Source organism: Perca fluviatilis, chromosome 16 (genome assembly GCF_010015445.1).
Source record: "Perca fluviatilis chromosome 16, GENO_Pfluv_1.0, whole genome shotgun sequence".
In the NCBI taxonomy this organism is placed as follows: Eukaryota; Metazoa; Chordata; class Actinopteri; order Perciformes; family Percidae; genus Perca; species Perca fluviatilis.
In genome coordinates, this window is record NC_053127.1 from 5,763,711 (window position 1) to 5,778,926 (window position 15,216).

At 42.4% G+C, this 15,216-nt stretch overlaps 1 protein-coding gene across 1 annotated transcript in view; it reads right to left on the reverse strand.

Annotated features, from left to right (window-relative positions):
- Positions 1-15,216, reverse strand: part of LOC120575636 (polypeptide N-acetylgalactosaminyltransferase 10-like) — a 155,736-nt gene that overhangs the window by 105,304 nt on the left and 35,216 nt on the right. The window lies entirely within an intron of this gene.

Consider the following 15,216-nt stretch of genomic DNA (forward strand, 5'->3'; position numbering starts at 1 on the left):
GGTCCATTTGTCAGCCGGCAGTTAATAGCACGTTCTCAATGATGAGACTTAATTGGGAACGTTTTACAGTTCAGAAATCCGTGCGCGGACTAATAAACAGCAGGTGACCTTTAATTCCTGCTTCATCAAGATTACCAGCGGCCGACAATGACGGCACAAGGGTCAGAGTCCGCGTTCCCACCTACAACGTGAGGGGTTATTTAGCGAGCACAAGATACAGAGGACCAGTTGGACAATCAGTGTTTCCCCATGGTTTGGGGAACACTTAGGTGCATGTACAGTATTTGGCGGGGGTTTAGGGCTCCTCCCTCAATGAACAAAAATGAAATTTCACATAATTTTGGACCATTATTATTTTTATTTGTGTCTACAACATTGTAAAAGCTAGAGCAGATCATAGATTAAAAAAAAACACTCAAAAAGCTTAAAGAAAACACTTAAAAGGTGTAGTAGGTAAGTCTTATAAAACTAACTTTCTGTCATATTTGCTGAAACTGACCCTATGTTCCAGTAGAACTACATGAAGCAGGTCCTTTAATAAAAAATCCAGCTCCTCTGGCACCACCTACAGCCTGTAGTGCGATTTGCAAAAATCCACCGCTCCCTGTTCAGATGCACCAATCAGGGCCAGGGGGGGTGTATAACTGTTCAGAGGCACCAATCAGGGCCAGGGAGTGTCTAACTGTTCAGATGCACCAATCAGGGCCAGGGGGAGAGTGTCTAACTATTCAGATGCACCAATCAGGGCCAGAGGGAGAGTGTCTAACTGTTCAGATGCACCAATCAGGGCCAGGGGGAGAGTGTCTAACTGTTCAGATGCACCAATCAGGGCCGGGGGGGTGTCTAACTGCGTCGTGTCAATCACTGCTCAGGCACACGCATTCATTCTCCCTTGTGGGGGGAGGGGCTTAGGAGACCGTTTTGGGCTTCAGCAGAAAGGGGGGGGAGGGACTGACAAGTTGTCGATGTTTTGAATTTAGAATTTTTGGGCTTAATCCTGGATCTTCGCAATCCTACCTACGGCACATTTAAAGCTAAAGAAGTCCCGACTAAAGAGAAAAGTCTTTTAGTTACCTTCATTTGGTTTAGGGTGCTGCACCCTAAACCTTATAAATGGAGCCCAGAAATGTTCCTATCTGACCCAAGCTTAGTGTGACTGTGAAGCAGATTCAAGCTGAAAAACAGGCCTTCTCGAGGATGCATCTTATGTGTGTGTGTGTAAGGCTTAGCACGGTGAAGCACAGAGCTGGCCTTAAATTGGCATCCTGGGATTAGCTTAATCATCTGAGCATAAAAAAATAAATAAAAACAAGCAGCTCCATCACCCACGTGGCTGTAATTAAAAGGCCGACTGCTCGCTCCGTACCCACAGGCTGTCTGCTGCACCTGTCCCTCACTTGGCTCCCTGCGCTGATCTGGGCCAAGCAGATCCCTGACAGGCATACAGAGCAGCTTCTGCACGCGCTCGGCCTGCGCTGCAGCCAGCAGCGGCTCAACGTCAGCCTTGTGCGGAGAACGCGAGGAGGACACGCTCTCCGACAAAGTCGGCATGTGAACAAACACCTCTTTTACCCTTTTTTTTCCCTCCACTCCCTTGCTCCGCCGTTTCCCTCTCAGCTAAGAGCGATGAAGTGCAACGACTTAAGTCTGCAGCGAGTAACTCCACTTGTCTTTGCAAATGACTTTCATCCCTCAGTCTCCCTCGTTTCCAGAGGCTTAAAGACGTTCGAGATAAAAATCTCTTTTCCACAGTCTAGCAGCGCAGCTACAGCCAGCCCACAGCTCAGTGAGACTGCATCAGGTACTAACCTAAGAGCTAGAGTCCCCCGATCACAAACCTCTGGACAGACCTGTCTCAAGTAACCAAGTACAAATACTTTGTTACTTTACTTAAGTAGAAATTTTGGGTATCTATACTTTACTGGAGTAATTATTTTACAGCAGACTTTTTACTTCTACTCCTTACATTTTCACGCAATTATCTGTACTTTCTACTCCGTACATTTAAAAAATAGCCTCGTTACTCCTATTTCAGTTCGGCTTGTTTTCATTAGGGCTTGTCATCGTTAAAAAAAAACACACACCAAAAAAAACTATCCAGATAAATCGCGCCATCCGGAGAGAGTGAATTTGATTGTGGTTGGATGAGAAGTATAAACATGTACCATTCCGACAGCCTATTGGTTTGTACGCGATCCATTGCACCTGCACAGACCCGGTGCTAATACGGCACCGGTGCCTTAACAACGGTTATCTACCAGACCGAATAGCAACGCGGATTTTGGTGCCTTATTAGGTGCCACTTAAATGCCTGCTCCTCTGTCTGATGCTCCGAAAACGGGAACTGAAACATCGCCGCACGAGACGCTAGTTAACGCTACACTCGACAGCAGGTAACGTTAGCCTACCGTTAGCTAGTCAACACTACACTCAACAGTAGGTAACGTTAGCCTACCGTTAGCTAGTTAACGCTACACTCGACAGCAGGTAACGTTAGCCTACCGTTAGCTAGTTAACGCTACACTCGACAGCAGGTAACGTTAGCCTACCGTTAGCTAGTTAACGCTACACTCAACAGCAGGTAACATTAGCCTACCGTTAGCTAGTTAACGCTACACTCAACAGCAGGGAACGTTAGCCTACCATTAGCTAGTTAGCACTATACTCGACAGTAGGTAACGTTAGCCTACCGTTAGCTAGCAGCTGGAGTAAACACGGCTAAAATGCTGATAGCTAAACGGTGTAAAAGTGTGTCTGTATTTCACTGGAGAGGATTCTAACACCAGACTGTAGCTGCCGACACAGAAGAGACGTGTCACCTTTTTCAGCCCTTCTGAGTTTGCACGTATGATTTTAATATAATATTATTATAGTCATTATGGCCTTTAGAAAAAAAACTTTTTTTGTGGAGGTGGGGTAGTGCACTATAGGCCCCTGTGGGGCGGGCGAAGCTTTTGTCTTTTATGGCATTTTTTCCCCTTACATTACTTTTACTTTTATACTTTAAGTAGTTTTGAAACCAGTACTTTTACACTTTTACTTGAGTAAAAAGCTTGAGTTGATACTTCCACTTCTACAGAAGTCTAGTATCTGTACTTCTACTTGAGTAATGAATGGGAATACTTTTGACACCTCTGCCTCTGGAGCTCTGAGATTTATTCTCTCCCTAAATTATGCTTGAGGGATCTTTTATCGATTATTAAATGTTCGTGTTCCAAATAAGTTGGTCTAACTTATGGTAGGGATAGACCAGTTGTTCTCAACCTTTTTTGGGCCAGCGCCGCGCTATCCATTATCCATGTCCCTTACCCCCCATCAAATGAGATGTAGGCTAATTGCCCTGAATATTATGATTGATGATCTGGCCCTAACTTCTGTGGAAATGTTTAATGAAGACTTTAAATTTCGCGACAAGACCGATTTGTAATGCTGTAATGCTGAGTTCATTTAAGAGGATGCTGCGACGTCCCGTTCCCTGTGAAGGCAGCACCGAGCTGACAGAAACACTAAAGAGAAGAAGATCCACCATCTCGTCCACTCGCGGGGGTGTAGACTGGCAGGCTGAATGTTGTCGTATTGTTGTGAATCGTTGGTGTAAACTCGCCTTAAAAGCCCTTAATCCCGGACGGGTGGATGGGGCTGGGGGTTAATTAGGGTCGGCTATCGCTCGGAGAAAAAAACTAACTAAATTAGCATCCCTACCCTCTCTGGCCTCACATTAACCTTCTCTAATGTTTAACACTCGGACAGACCAAAAAAACTCAAGGTCCCCGCGGTGATAGAAGACCATTTTCACAAAAACAAAAACTCTAAACTCCAATGATCTCTCACGACGGTTATCTTAAACCATGTTAAATGGTCTTAATCCCACTCTCACAGCCTCTCTAATTGCTCTTTACCTCACAGGATTCATAAAGTTGATGCGATTTCCTTAATTGCATTTTCCCCTCACTTGTTTGCAGTCATATAAAAGGTAATTCACTGCAGACTGAAATTATTTCCAATTGCAAAAAGAGTGCCTTGGGGACGATTGGGTTTTCTTCAAATCCTCCAAATGCGTGTGTTGCATGGCAGCCTAAATAAATCCACTCACTTTCAATTTTGGTTTCTGTGCACTTTGGACTCACGCTTCACGTAGGTGCAGCCTCGAGGTTTCTCAAATATCACCGCCTGCCAATGGCATGAAACATCATTCCCTCTCTCTCCCACGTGATGTCAACGCTGCAGCAAAAGGAGAGATGTTTTCACAGAACCACGGGCTAAACTCGTATTCAGCTGTAATGTTTATCAGAAGGGCAACAGGGAGGAAACTAGACAGGGGGAGCTGCAGGTTAAACAGTTTGAAACTGCCCGGGAGCGCCGAGGAATAGCATGGAAAGCAGGGGGACATATTGGATGACTTTAAAATGTCTAGGTTTGGCTCAGGTCCTTCCCTGGGAATTAGTTTCCGTGATGAGAAACGTGTCAACTCGTGCTTCCAAATATTTAAATCGCAGAGTAAACAGTTAAAGGAGAAACTATCCATTCACTGAATTACGGCACATCAGGGCTGTTTGTCAAGTGGCTGCATAACGAACACCAACATTATTTTAATACCTAGGGAGAGATACAGGTTTGTTCTTCCAACATGGTGCTTTGCAGCTAGAGCTGGGCAATATATCAATATTATATCGATATTGATATATGAGGCTAGATATTGTCATATTTGGATTTTGGATATCGTAATATCCTGATATAAGTGGTGTCTTTTACTGGTTTTAAAGGCTGCATTACAGTAGAGTGATGTCATTTTCTGAACTTACCAGACTGTTCTAGCTGTTCTATTATTTTCCTTTACCCACTTAGTCATTATATCAACATACCTGATGATTTTTTAATCAAAAATCTCATTGTGTGCATATTTTGTGAAAGCAACAATTGTCAACACTACAACATCGCCACAATATCGATATCGGGGTATCTGGTCCAAAATATTCGATTTTCTCCATATCACCCAGCTCTACTTTGAAAGTATTTTTCATTTTTTTTTATTCACTTTAAAAATGTAGTAGGCTACGAAGAAAACCTATTTCTGAAAGGGCTACAACTAACGATTAGTTTGTCGATTGTGTGGATTATGGCATGCTGACTCCCTGAAATATCTTACTGGGACACTTGATGGAACTGAGCCATCGTTAAGGTGATCAATCTCAGCTGTGCTTTTCCTACTATTACAAGTCAACATGTCTGCTGTGAAAAAGGTCCATAGCGCGCCAGGTGGATAAGCCACTTTGTGATTGGTCCCCGCAAATTTTTAACAGAAGCAGGATAGATAAATGTACAGGTTTCCAGCCTGAGCTGCAGGGCGAAATCAAATCGGGCTGGGTTTACCCAATCTAGTAAATCCCTATAACATTGTAAATCTCCAACATGGATCTAATGTGGCACCGAACGTGGCATCACACCATCATTTGTTGAGTTGTTTTTATGAGTTCATGACCATCTTGATTAGATTTCATCTGGTTCAATCATGTCAGAGCACACTTGCATCCTAATTATTTTCAACACGGGTTGTTCAAAAGTTTCTTCTGTTCTTTTGAATAGATAAAAAGGGAATGAATAAAGCATCAAGGGTTTGTTTATTTTGCCTCAAAAAGGACAAATGTTACACTTTCTATGTTTTCTTCAGGCCTGCTGGGGAGGGGGGACGGACACAGAGAGGTCAAACAAATATCTGATTTGCATCGTGACGGTGGGGCAGGAATACATCACACATCAGCAGATGCCGAGGGAATTCAAAATCAGACTGAAGCTCTTGGGGGATGTATTCAGGAGCAATAACTTGCCTGTTTGCAAGCTTCGACAATAGGATTGGGCGTCGAGAACCGGTTCCAACTTGGAATAGTTTAAAAAATTACGATTCCGATGTAATTGTTGTTTTTTTGTAATTGTTTGGAAAATATGGTTTCGAATCAGATCATCGGTTCCAAATGTAACAGCTGTTGGTTTGGCTTTCCGTTAGGGATAGACAGCCGTTTCTTTGGTTTTATTTGCCCGATAACCGATAAAGTTAATGAATTAAAAAGTGGTCTACTTTGGCTCGGCTACAGCTCTGTGTCTGTCCCTCTGCTCCGGTTTGACTCACCACTGAGTCTGACTTAATGCCCTCCCCCCCACAGCACTATATGACTCTCTGTTACTGGGGATTATGTTGAAAGTTTCTCATTTATTAAATGATTGCTTAAAGCGTTTAACCCTCGTATTGTCTTCCCGTCGACCATGCACTTCTCCGGTTTGGTTTGCCCATTTATAAAGCATAAAGTGATAGACAGACAGACAGACAGACAGACAGACAGACAGACAGACAGACAGAGATATAGATTTTTATTGATCCCAAAAGTGGAAACATTACAGTGTTACAGCAGAAAAATATCAGACACACAGCACACATGCAGAATATACTGTACATGAAATAATAGGATACAATATACATGAAATAATAATAGGATAGAATAAAAGAAGAAATATTTAAAATATATACAAGTTGGGAATAAAAATGTACAACTGTTTAACTAGTAATGATAAAGCTGTAGATAAACCTATTGTGCAAGTTGCACTTCGTGCAGATGTGATGTCTAAGAGTCTTATCTAGCACCCAGTGATGAGGTGTTACAAAGTTGTATTGCCTGTGGTAGGAATGATTTCTTGTAGCGGTCCATGCAACATCGATCTGTAAATGATCACCCAATTCTGTGTTACATCTTTTTGGCCAACTTCATAACTTACTACCACTAGTTTTACACTTCTTTATGGAATTGATGGTGAATAAATCTGATTTACACGAAATTACACCTAATTATTGAGTAAAATAAGCAGCAATTACGAATTAACTTGACTAATAGAGAAACATATGTTTATGAAGGATCACAGATTGTCACCCGGGTAGACCACAAAAGTAGTGAACATCAATTAGCGTATGGAACCAGCCATGTTATTTTTAGGAAATTTGGTTGAAAAGAAAGCCATACTTCTGACGTAGAAACTTTGAAAACGGGTCAAATTTGACCCTAGGACAACAGGAGGGGTTGAACAAAGTTTTGTGTTGGAGTTTGTAACATTCCGAAATTTTCATTTTCACCGCATATGCATATCGGTTCCAAATATCGGTTATCGGTTTCATTAATAATCGGTATAGGAGCAGCCACCGTACCTCCAAAAATGTGATTCATTGCACAGCAGCTCTACTTATGTAGCTCAGCGTAAATTCTGTCAGGGAGACTTCGTTCACGTTAACTGTCTTCTCTTAAACTGATCAGCTGGTGGGTGGGTGTTACGTTCGTGTAAACCAATCAGAATCGGGCACGTATTTTCAAGCCAATCACAGCATGACTACCATGTTTTAAATCTGTTCCCTCTCTTTCATCCGGTCTACGGGTTTTTAAGTCGCCACCACCAGTGTCTAGACTCCATTGGGGGATATGTTTGGTTTTCTCTAAACCTAATAACTGTATATACCCTTCTACGATGGAGTCTAGAATCCAAAATGTATGTATTTTCTTACTTTGCACTTGTTATTTGCATCTTACAAATAAATGTTTGCATATCTGTAACAAAGTCTCTCCTGATTGAAATAAATAGATAGATAGATAGATAGATAGATAGATAGATAGATAGATAGATAGATAGATAGATAGATAGATAGATATGAGTCAGGGATTGTACTGTGCAGCCTACAGTGTGTGGCTCATAAAGGTAGCCTCCAGCAAACAGAAGCCTGTATGACTCATTTCTCCGTGACAGGGCCGTGAATCTCCACTAACTTTCCTTTCAAGGGCACACTTTATCTGCTGGATTTTTTTAATGTATTTTTTTTTAAATCACAGCTGATTACGGCCAATTAGCGAGGGGAAAATCTACCAGCGAGTTGCCCCAAAAATATGGAACCCGATGTGGGAACACATATATCCTATATCAGGGTTTTCCCTACCGTTAAAAAGGCTTAAGGCGCACCACCCAAGCCAAATGCATTGAACTAAAGGACTTTTCTCAGATCTAGTGATTGCAGTTGGTCCCCAGTGGACTTCTTTAGCAAGTTTCGTCATTTAACCATGTCATTTATTTAGTATTATCTGCTCTAGCTTTGCAACGTTTTTAGACACAGATATGGGAATAGTTTTGGTCCAAAAATTTGAAATTGCATTTTCTAATGGAAAAATTACACTTTTTCTTGAGGGTGGACCCCTTAACCCACTGCAAAATATGTGCACCCAAGGGGCCTTTCACACCTGAAAGTCCCAGCCAAAGTCTGAACCAAGGTTCATGTTTTCGTTACAGTGGCCCAATCCCAAAGGGAGCCCTGAGGACTAAGGACTAAAGACACACAGACTTAATTGATCTCAGGTGCTGAGTGAGTTGAGTGTGTGAGGCCACATGGGGCTCAGATAGGTAGAAATGGGATCGGGACAGCACTTCACGAGATCACATGTTACCTTTGGCGACGTTTAATAACAAAAGATGTTGCTGACACATGCCAGTTTGGGAATTTTCATTTTAAGTTTGTCGCTTTCCACGCGACCGAGGCCCAGGAGACGGCTGCCCGATTCCAAATTTTTTTCAAACTCTTATTTTACAAGCTGGAAAACAGGTCGGTCTGTTCCGTGGTCGTGTGTCGTGCTGTTGCTTGCCTTTGTAATTTCCGGACACGACGCTTTGAACTGTGGGTAATTCCCTTTGGTGAAGTCTGCATCGATGCCGACTCACAGAAAGCGCTCAGTAATTCCAAACCCTAGGCGAGCCGGCCGGTGTTAGTTAGCTAACGTTAGCTTGCTAACTCCGCCTTAATGTTCACAGAAAACGAGCCGAATAAAGCCGCCGGTCGTGGCGATAGCAGTGTGCTTTGTGTGGATGAAGCATGAAGTTAATCTGACTCATTTAATGGCCGGCTCACTGTCTCGTAGCGTCACTACTACGCTGCTCGTTTGTCCGTCAGTTATTGTAAAAGCTCAGCTCCGCGATTAAATATCAGCTAATAATCAACTGTAAAGTAGCTACACCTTTTAAAGGATCCCTCGGTAAATCAGCCTCTGCCGGGTAGAAAGTGAAAGTGTATATAAAAAAACAAATAAATAAATAAAAAAAAGTGAACACCAACATTCAGTGGCAAGATCCATTTGTTAGGTCTACAAAATTATTTTTGATGTAGTATAAGTTCAAGTCACCACTACCGCTGGTCAAAATATTGAGTTAGTATCTCAATATATTGACTCAGTATCTCAGAATATAAACTAAGAATCTCAAAGTAATGAGAAAAATTTAAAATTTTGACTATAGAGATATATCTTAATATATTGACTTAGTAACTAGGGTTGGGTACCGAACCCGGTACTTTTACCGCTACCGACCGAATCACGTTGGTACTACCGAGTATTGGTTCACGTAAAGTCAAACGGTGCCTGATTTCGGTACCTGAGAGTAAACGCAAGCTTATCTGTCCTCTCTGCACGTTGACAGAGAGCGCAGGTCCAACACACGCGCGTGCAGAGGCGCGGACGGAGCAAACTATGTCGGCTCTGCAGTTTTGTTGAAGTCACGGCGATGCCGATAAAGTGGTTTCTAGTGTGGTTACAGTTTTTCACGCAGACACCTTTCACCGTGATAGGATATTAATGGCGAGGCGAAAGCGGTCGCAGTGCTGTTGACATCAGTGTTTTCCTCTATGTTGATAGCATAGTGGCGGTGCGCCACGGTAAAATTCCCAGCAGTTCCAGAAATAGGGCAGACGCACAACAGGGTTTCCGCTATGTACACCACGCACCACCGTTCCTTCGGCCGTTTATGAAAAGTGATAAAGTCGTAGAGCCGTGTGCTCTACTGAACTCAAGCGATGTGTCATCCGCTCTCTCCCCCCCCCCTAGGGTGAGCAGAGCAACTGGAACAGGGACAGGACGTCATCACTCGCGAAGTCATGGCAACCAAATAAACAACAGGGCGAGTACTACTTCACTCGATAAGCGATAAACTGCGACGAAAGCCGCGACATGAAATCCGCACTCACACGGCTCCCGTGAAATTTGACAGCTACAGTTTATTGGAAAATAGTGTTGGGCGCGCTGACTTTGATGAATTTACTGTTTATCAGACCCCCGATGAGACAAGAAGCTAACGTTAGCTAACGCTGCGGTGACGGTCCCTCTGCCTCTGACTCCCGTTGCAGGAGAACACTGTATTCCTCCGACACGCTGTATTAATGTTATTGTTTTAAAACTGTTTTCCAGGTTAGTGGGGGTGCATACCGCTCAAAACCAACATGAAAACCGTAGCTAGCTAGTAATGTTCACTCAGCGTTTAGTTTTGTTGTTAAACTGTGTGTAAAATGAGCGGTGACGTTAAATCACCCTTTGGTACTGTCTATTTGCTGGATGGTTTCAAGGTAATTACACTTCCTCTGAGCAGGCACAACGGTGGATTCTGTGCCCTGGGGACTGACTGACAGGCTGAGGTTGAAAGGCAAGGCAACTTTACTTCTACAGCGCCTTTCAGCAACAAGGCAATTCAAAGTTCTTTACATGAAACATTAAAAGAGCGATTAAAAAACGGTGAATGTTGAAAATAAAACAAATACAAGAATAAAAGTAGAATAATTAATCAATTTAATCGGTTGTAGGGACGGGTTTGGGAGGAGAGAGGGAGGGTTTTTATTTTTGTTTGGGTTTAATCGGTATCGGTACTGGTATTGGTTCAGATGCGAAAGGTACCCAACCCTAGTAGTAACTTAGAATATTGACTAGGAATCTCAATAACTTAGTATCTCAATATTGACTTAGTAAGTCAGAATATTGACTAGGAATCTGAAAGTAATGACAAACTTTAAAATATTGACTTAATAACTCAATATTGACTTAGTAAGTCAGAATATTGACTAGGAATCTGAAAGTAATGACAAACTTTAAAATATTGACTTAGAATCTCAAATTCTGCACACCGGCATGCAAAGTATAACTTTGTATTATGGAGTCTGGAGATCCTTCTTTCTTGTTGAGTTTGGATGCTTTCAACGGTTTGTTTGAATTCTGCATTAGCAAAACGCACAACAAAATGATAAAATGATAAATCTTTACCCGGACAAGTGACTTTTGTGCCTTAAAAAGGAGATTCCCCGGCCATATAACACGAAGATAGCCTGCCAGAGCTTCCTGCATTTGGTCCGAAAGTCCGAACCATCCAAAAAAGGCTTTCAAACTAGAAACGAACCGGACCGTGGTTCAGCTTGATCCTAAACCGAGACTACCTCTATTGTTCAGACCAGATTTCGGCTGTTTGGTCCGGGGGAGGTTTCACACCTATAACTTTGGTTCAGATCAAAATGAAAAGTCCAAATGAAGTAGGTGTGAAAGCCGCCCTAAGTCTTCCACAAACCTACAGGGAAATCTGTATACATGCAGACATATTTCAGACAACCTGAGGCCCAACTGGGCTTACAAATCTGCTGATGCCAGCCCTGCCTGCTTAACTTAAACCGGATGAGGAAACCAAATGCTTTGGGACGTTAGCGTAAATACATTTGCTCAAGTCTGCCAGGCTTTTGTCATGACACGCACGCATGTATAATGCAACATGCATAATGCAATAATGGTTCAGGTGGCAACGGTACTGGATATTGGAAGTGATTAAAGGATCAGACTCTAAAACCCTCTTGCATTTATCGTCTGGCTTTGGTGCCGTTTTGGGCGTGGGGGGGGGAGAGCCGATTTCATACACCGATGTTGTTTTGCTTAGGTCAGGATTGTTCCTGCATATCTATCTATGCCGCTATATATCGGAGGCGGGCCTTTTGTTCAATTAGCAAGCTGTGAAAACTAAAGCCCAACTGTTGTCACAGATTTAGGGCCGCAACTAATGCTTATTTTCATTGTCTTAGTTTAGTTTATTTTGAACATGTTAAAAATACAAAAATAAATAAGAACATGTACAACGAAAACACGAAACTAACACCCGCCGAATGTTATCATTGGATTGATTGGGCGTTATCAGTGGTTATCAGCCTCATAGAAATGGGTCAGTAGGGGCCTGCTGCGCCTACTGGTAGGCTCAGAAGGCTGTTATCATCCATTCGCATGGTTAATCACGGATAAATACACAGAAGACTCCAGATCCAATCCCAGAACAATCCAGGTCGCCGCTAACCGGAAGTCTGCTGGATAACGGCATATGTATACACAGGTAAGACCATTAAAATGAGAGCCTTTAAACTGTGAATATTTAGTCAATAAGCGTCAATAAGCGAAAACAATACAGAAAAAATGTTTTATGATGGCGTGATATTAGTGTTGACATGAGATAATGTTGCGTTGCCGTTAGCTAACGTTATTGTATTATTAGCCTACATGCGTTACGTTAGCATAAAAAGCGTTACTAATTAGCATGTTTTGTTTTAGCAAATGTCCCCATTAGCTTGACAGTAAGTAGTTTTCCACACTGTTCACAGTGTAAATAGTAGTTTTCCACACTGTTCACAGTGTAAATAGTAGTTTTCCACACTGTTCAGTGTTAATAGTAAGGCCTATTGCATGTAGCTGCTCATTAACGTAATCATACGCCTATTGAGTGAAATATTCAAACCCAAAACGTATTTTTATGGTTGCACCAAGGATTGCACCTGTAGCATTGTGGATACATCAAATGGACTCCAGGTGTCCAGAGTTTCATTGTATATGCATATCCATGAATTTAAGCCTGCCATGTTTGTTATAAGATGACTGTCAGTCTATTAGTAATAGATAGACTGTGGTGTCTATGTTGCTTATTTGTAAGTGAGCATTGAGGGAGGCTACCCTAAAAATTCATTGTTGTCCTGAACATTGAACTTCAAAAAATAATACCCAAAAGCATAGGTCTGTCTGTCTCTATGTATGTTTGTATGTCTGTCTGTCTGTCTGTGTAACGTTAATACAAATCTGTCATGTGCAAGTTTCTCTCTGTTTGTGTTTCGGGTTGAAGATGGCCCAGAGAGGTAAGCCTTACAATTGCTAATCTAGGAGCATTAAGCGAAAGGTATGTATGAGAAAGATAGTATGATATTAAAATACATAATTAACAATGACACTTGTTTTTATTACTGATTTATTGCTGACCAACTTTTTCTTTATTATTAAACAAGAGAGAACACAAATTAATGAAGAACAAAGGGAAACTTTGAAAACATTTTTTGAGGATGGAATGACACGGGTTGGTTCCCCCCTCATATCAAGAGCTGCATCAGATACTGGTTTGGAAACCAGTGTCATAGAAGTAAGGTTTACTTTAATTCCACGCTTACAATCAACATATCAAATAAATACATAATTCTTCTGTACTACTGGTAAAAATCTAAAGTTTTTGTTAACATCCCTTCTCTTCTCTGCTTATCTTCATAGTTGTCAGATTTCTCTACCAACCCTTATAGCTGGCTCAGGTTTGCCTTGGACCAGCTCTTAGTTATGCTGTTATAGTTTTAGACTGCCGGGGCACTTCCTTCTTTTGACACACTGAGCTCCTCTCTCCTCTCTCTATCCATCTGTGTGCATCCATGTCCTAGAAATGCTTGTTACTAACCTAGCTCTGGGGAGCTTATTCCCTGGAGTCCTTATGTTTTCTTACCCAGCAGTTTTCCTTGGATTAGGATGGCAACTAAATCATGGTTGCAGCTGCTGCTGGGGTCCTGCTCAACGCCCTGCTATGCCCTGCAGTGCCCTGTTACGTCTCGCTGCGCCCCCTGCAACGTCCTGCTAACGCAGCTACACCCTGCAGTGCCCTGCTCGTCCTGCGGCGCCCTGCAGTGCCCTGCTACGTCCCTGCTATGCCCTGCTACGTCCTGCTACACCTTGCAGTGCCTTTCAGTGCACTGCTACGCCTTGCACACACACACACACACACACACACACACACACAGTAACTCTTGGGGGTAATTATTGTAATTGTATATAACATCATTCTGCTTTACTGCTGGTAAAAATCTAAAGTTTTTGTAACATCCCTTCTCTTCTCTGCTTATCTTCATAGTTGTCAGATTTCTCTACCAACCCTTATAGCTGGCTCAGGTTTGCCTTGGACCAGCTCTTAGTTATGCTGTTATAGTTTTAGACTGCCGGGGCACTTCCTTCCTTTGACACACTGAGCTCCTCTCTCTTTCCATCTGTGTGCATCCATGTCCTAGAAATGCTTGTTACTAACCTAGCTCTGGGGAGCTTATTCCCTGGAGTCCTTATGTTTTCTCACCCAGCAGTTTTCCTTGGATTAGGATGGCAACTAAATCATGGTTGCAGCTGCTGCTGGGGTCCTGCTCAACGCCCTGCTATGCCCTGCAGTGCCCTGTTACGTCCTGCTATACCCTGCTACGTCCTGTTACACGCAGCTACAGCCTGCAGTGCCCTGCTACACACTGCTATGCCCTGAAGTGCCCTACTACACACTGCTATGCCCTGAAGTGCCCTGCTACGTCCTGCTATGCCCTGGAAGTGCCCTGTTACATCCTGCTACGCCCTGCAGTGCCCTGCTACGTCCTGCTATGCCATGCTACGTCCTGCTACACCTTGCAGTGCCTTTCAGTGCCCTGCTACGCTATAAATGGACGGACACACACACACACACACACACACACAACCGTAACTTTGCTGGGTAATTATTGTAATTGTTGGGTATTTGGAAATTATAGTGTGGTCTAGACCTACTCTATCTGTAAAGTGTTATGAGACAACTGTTATGATTTGATACTATAAATATAATTTAATTGGATTCAGTTTAATTAACGTATATTTTTCTTTTTTGTTTTGTTTTCTCTCTTTCAGAACTGGATTGGTAACTACAAGAGGTCCTTTAAAGCTTGTTCTAAGCCAGGGCCCCAAAACAAAACTTTACACAAGAGAGCTGTCACCGTACAATCTTTTTGTCGGGACATTCTCAAAAACAAAGGTGATGAACAATATTTAATTGATGCTTTTAATTGTTATACTAAATGGACTGTTGTTGTACATAGCCGCCCTGTTTACATCAGGGGTTCACAAGGGTCATTAAACAGATTTTCAAGAAAGAAGTTTTGCCAAGTATTTCACAGACTCAGTGTAAGACTGCTGTGTCTATTGAAAAGAATCATCAGGTGATCTACTGCAAACGTTATATTTTTTTGCAGCGTTGTTACAGGGTTTTATAAGCCAAGTGAACCAGTGTGTTGGACAGATTGACAGATTTTCTCTGTATGAATTT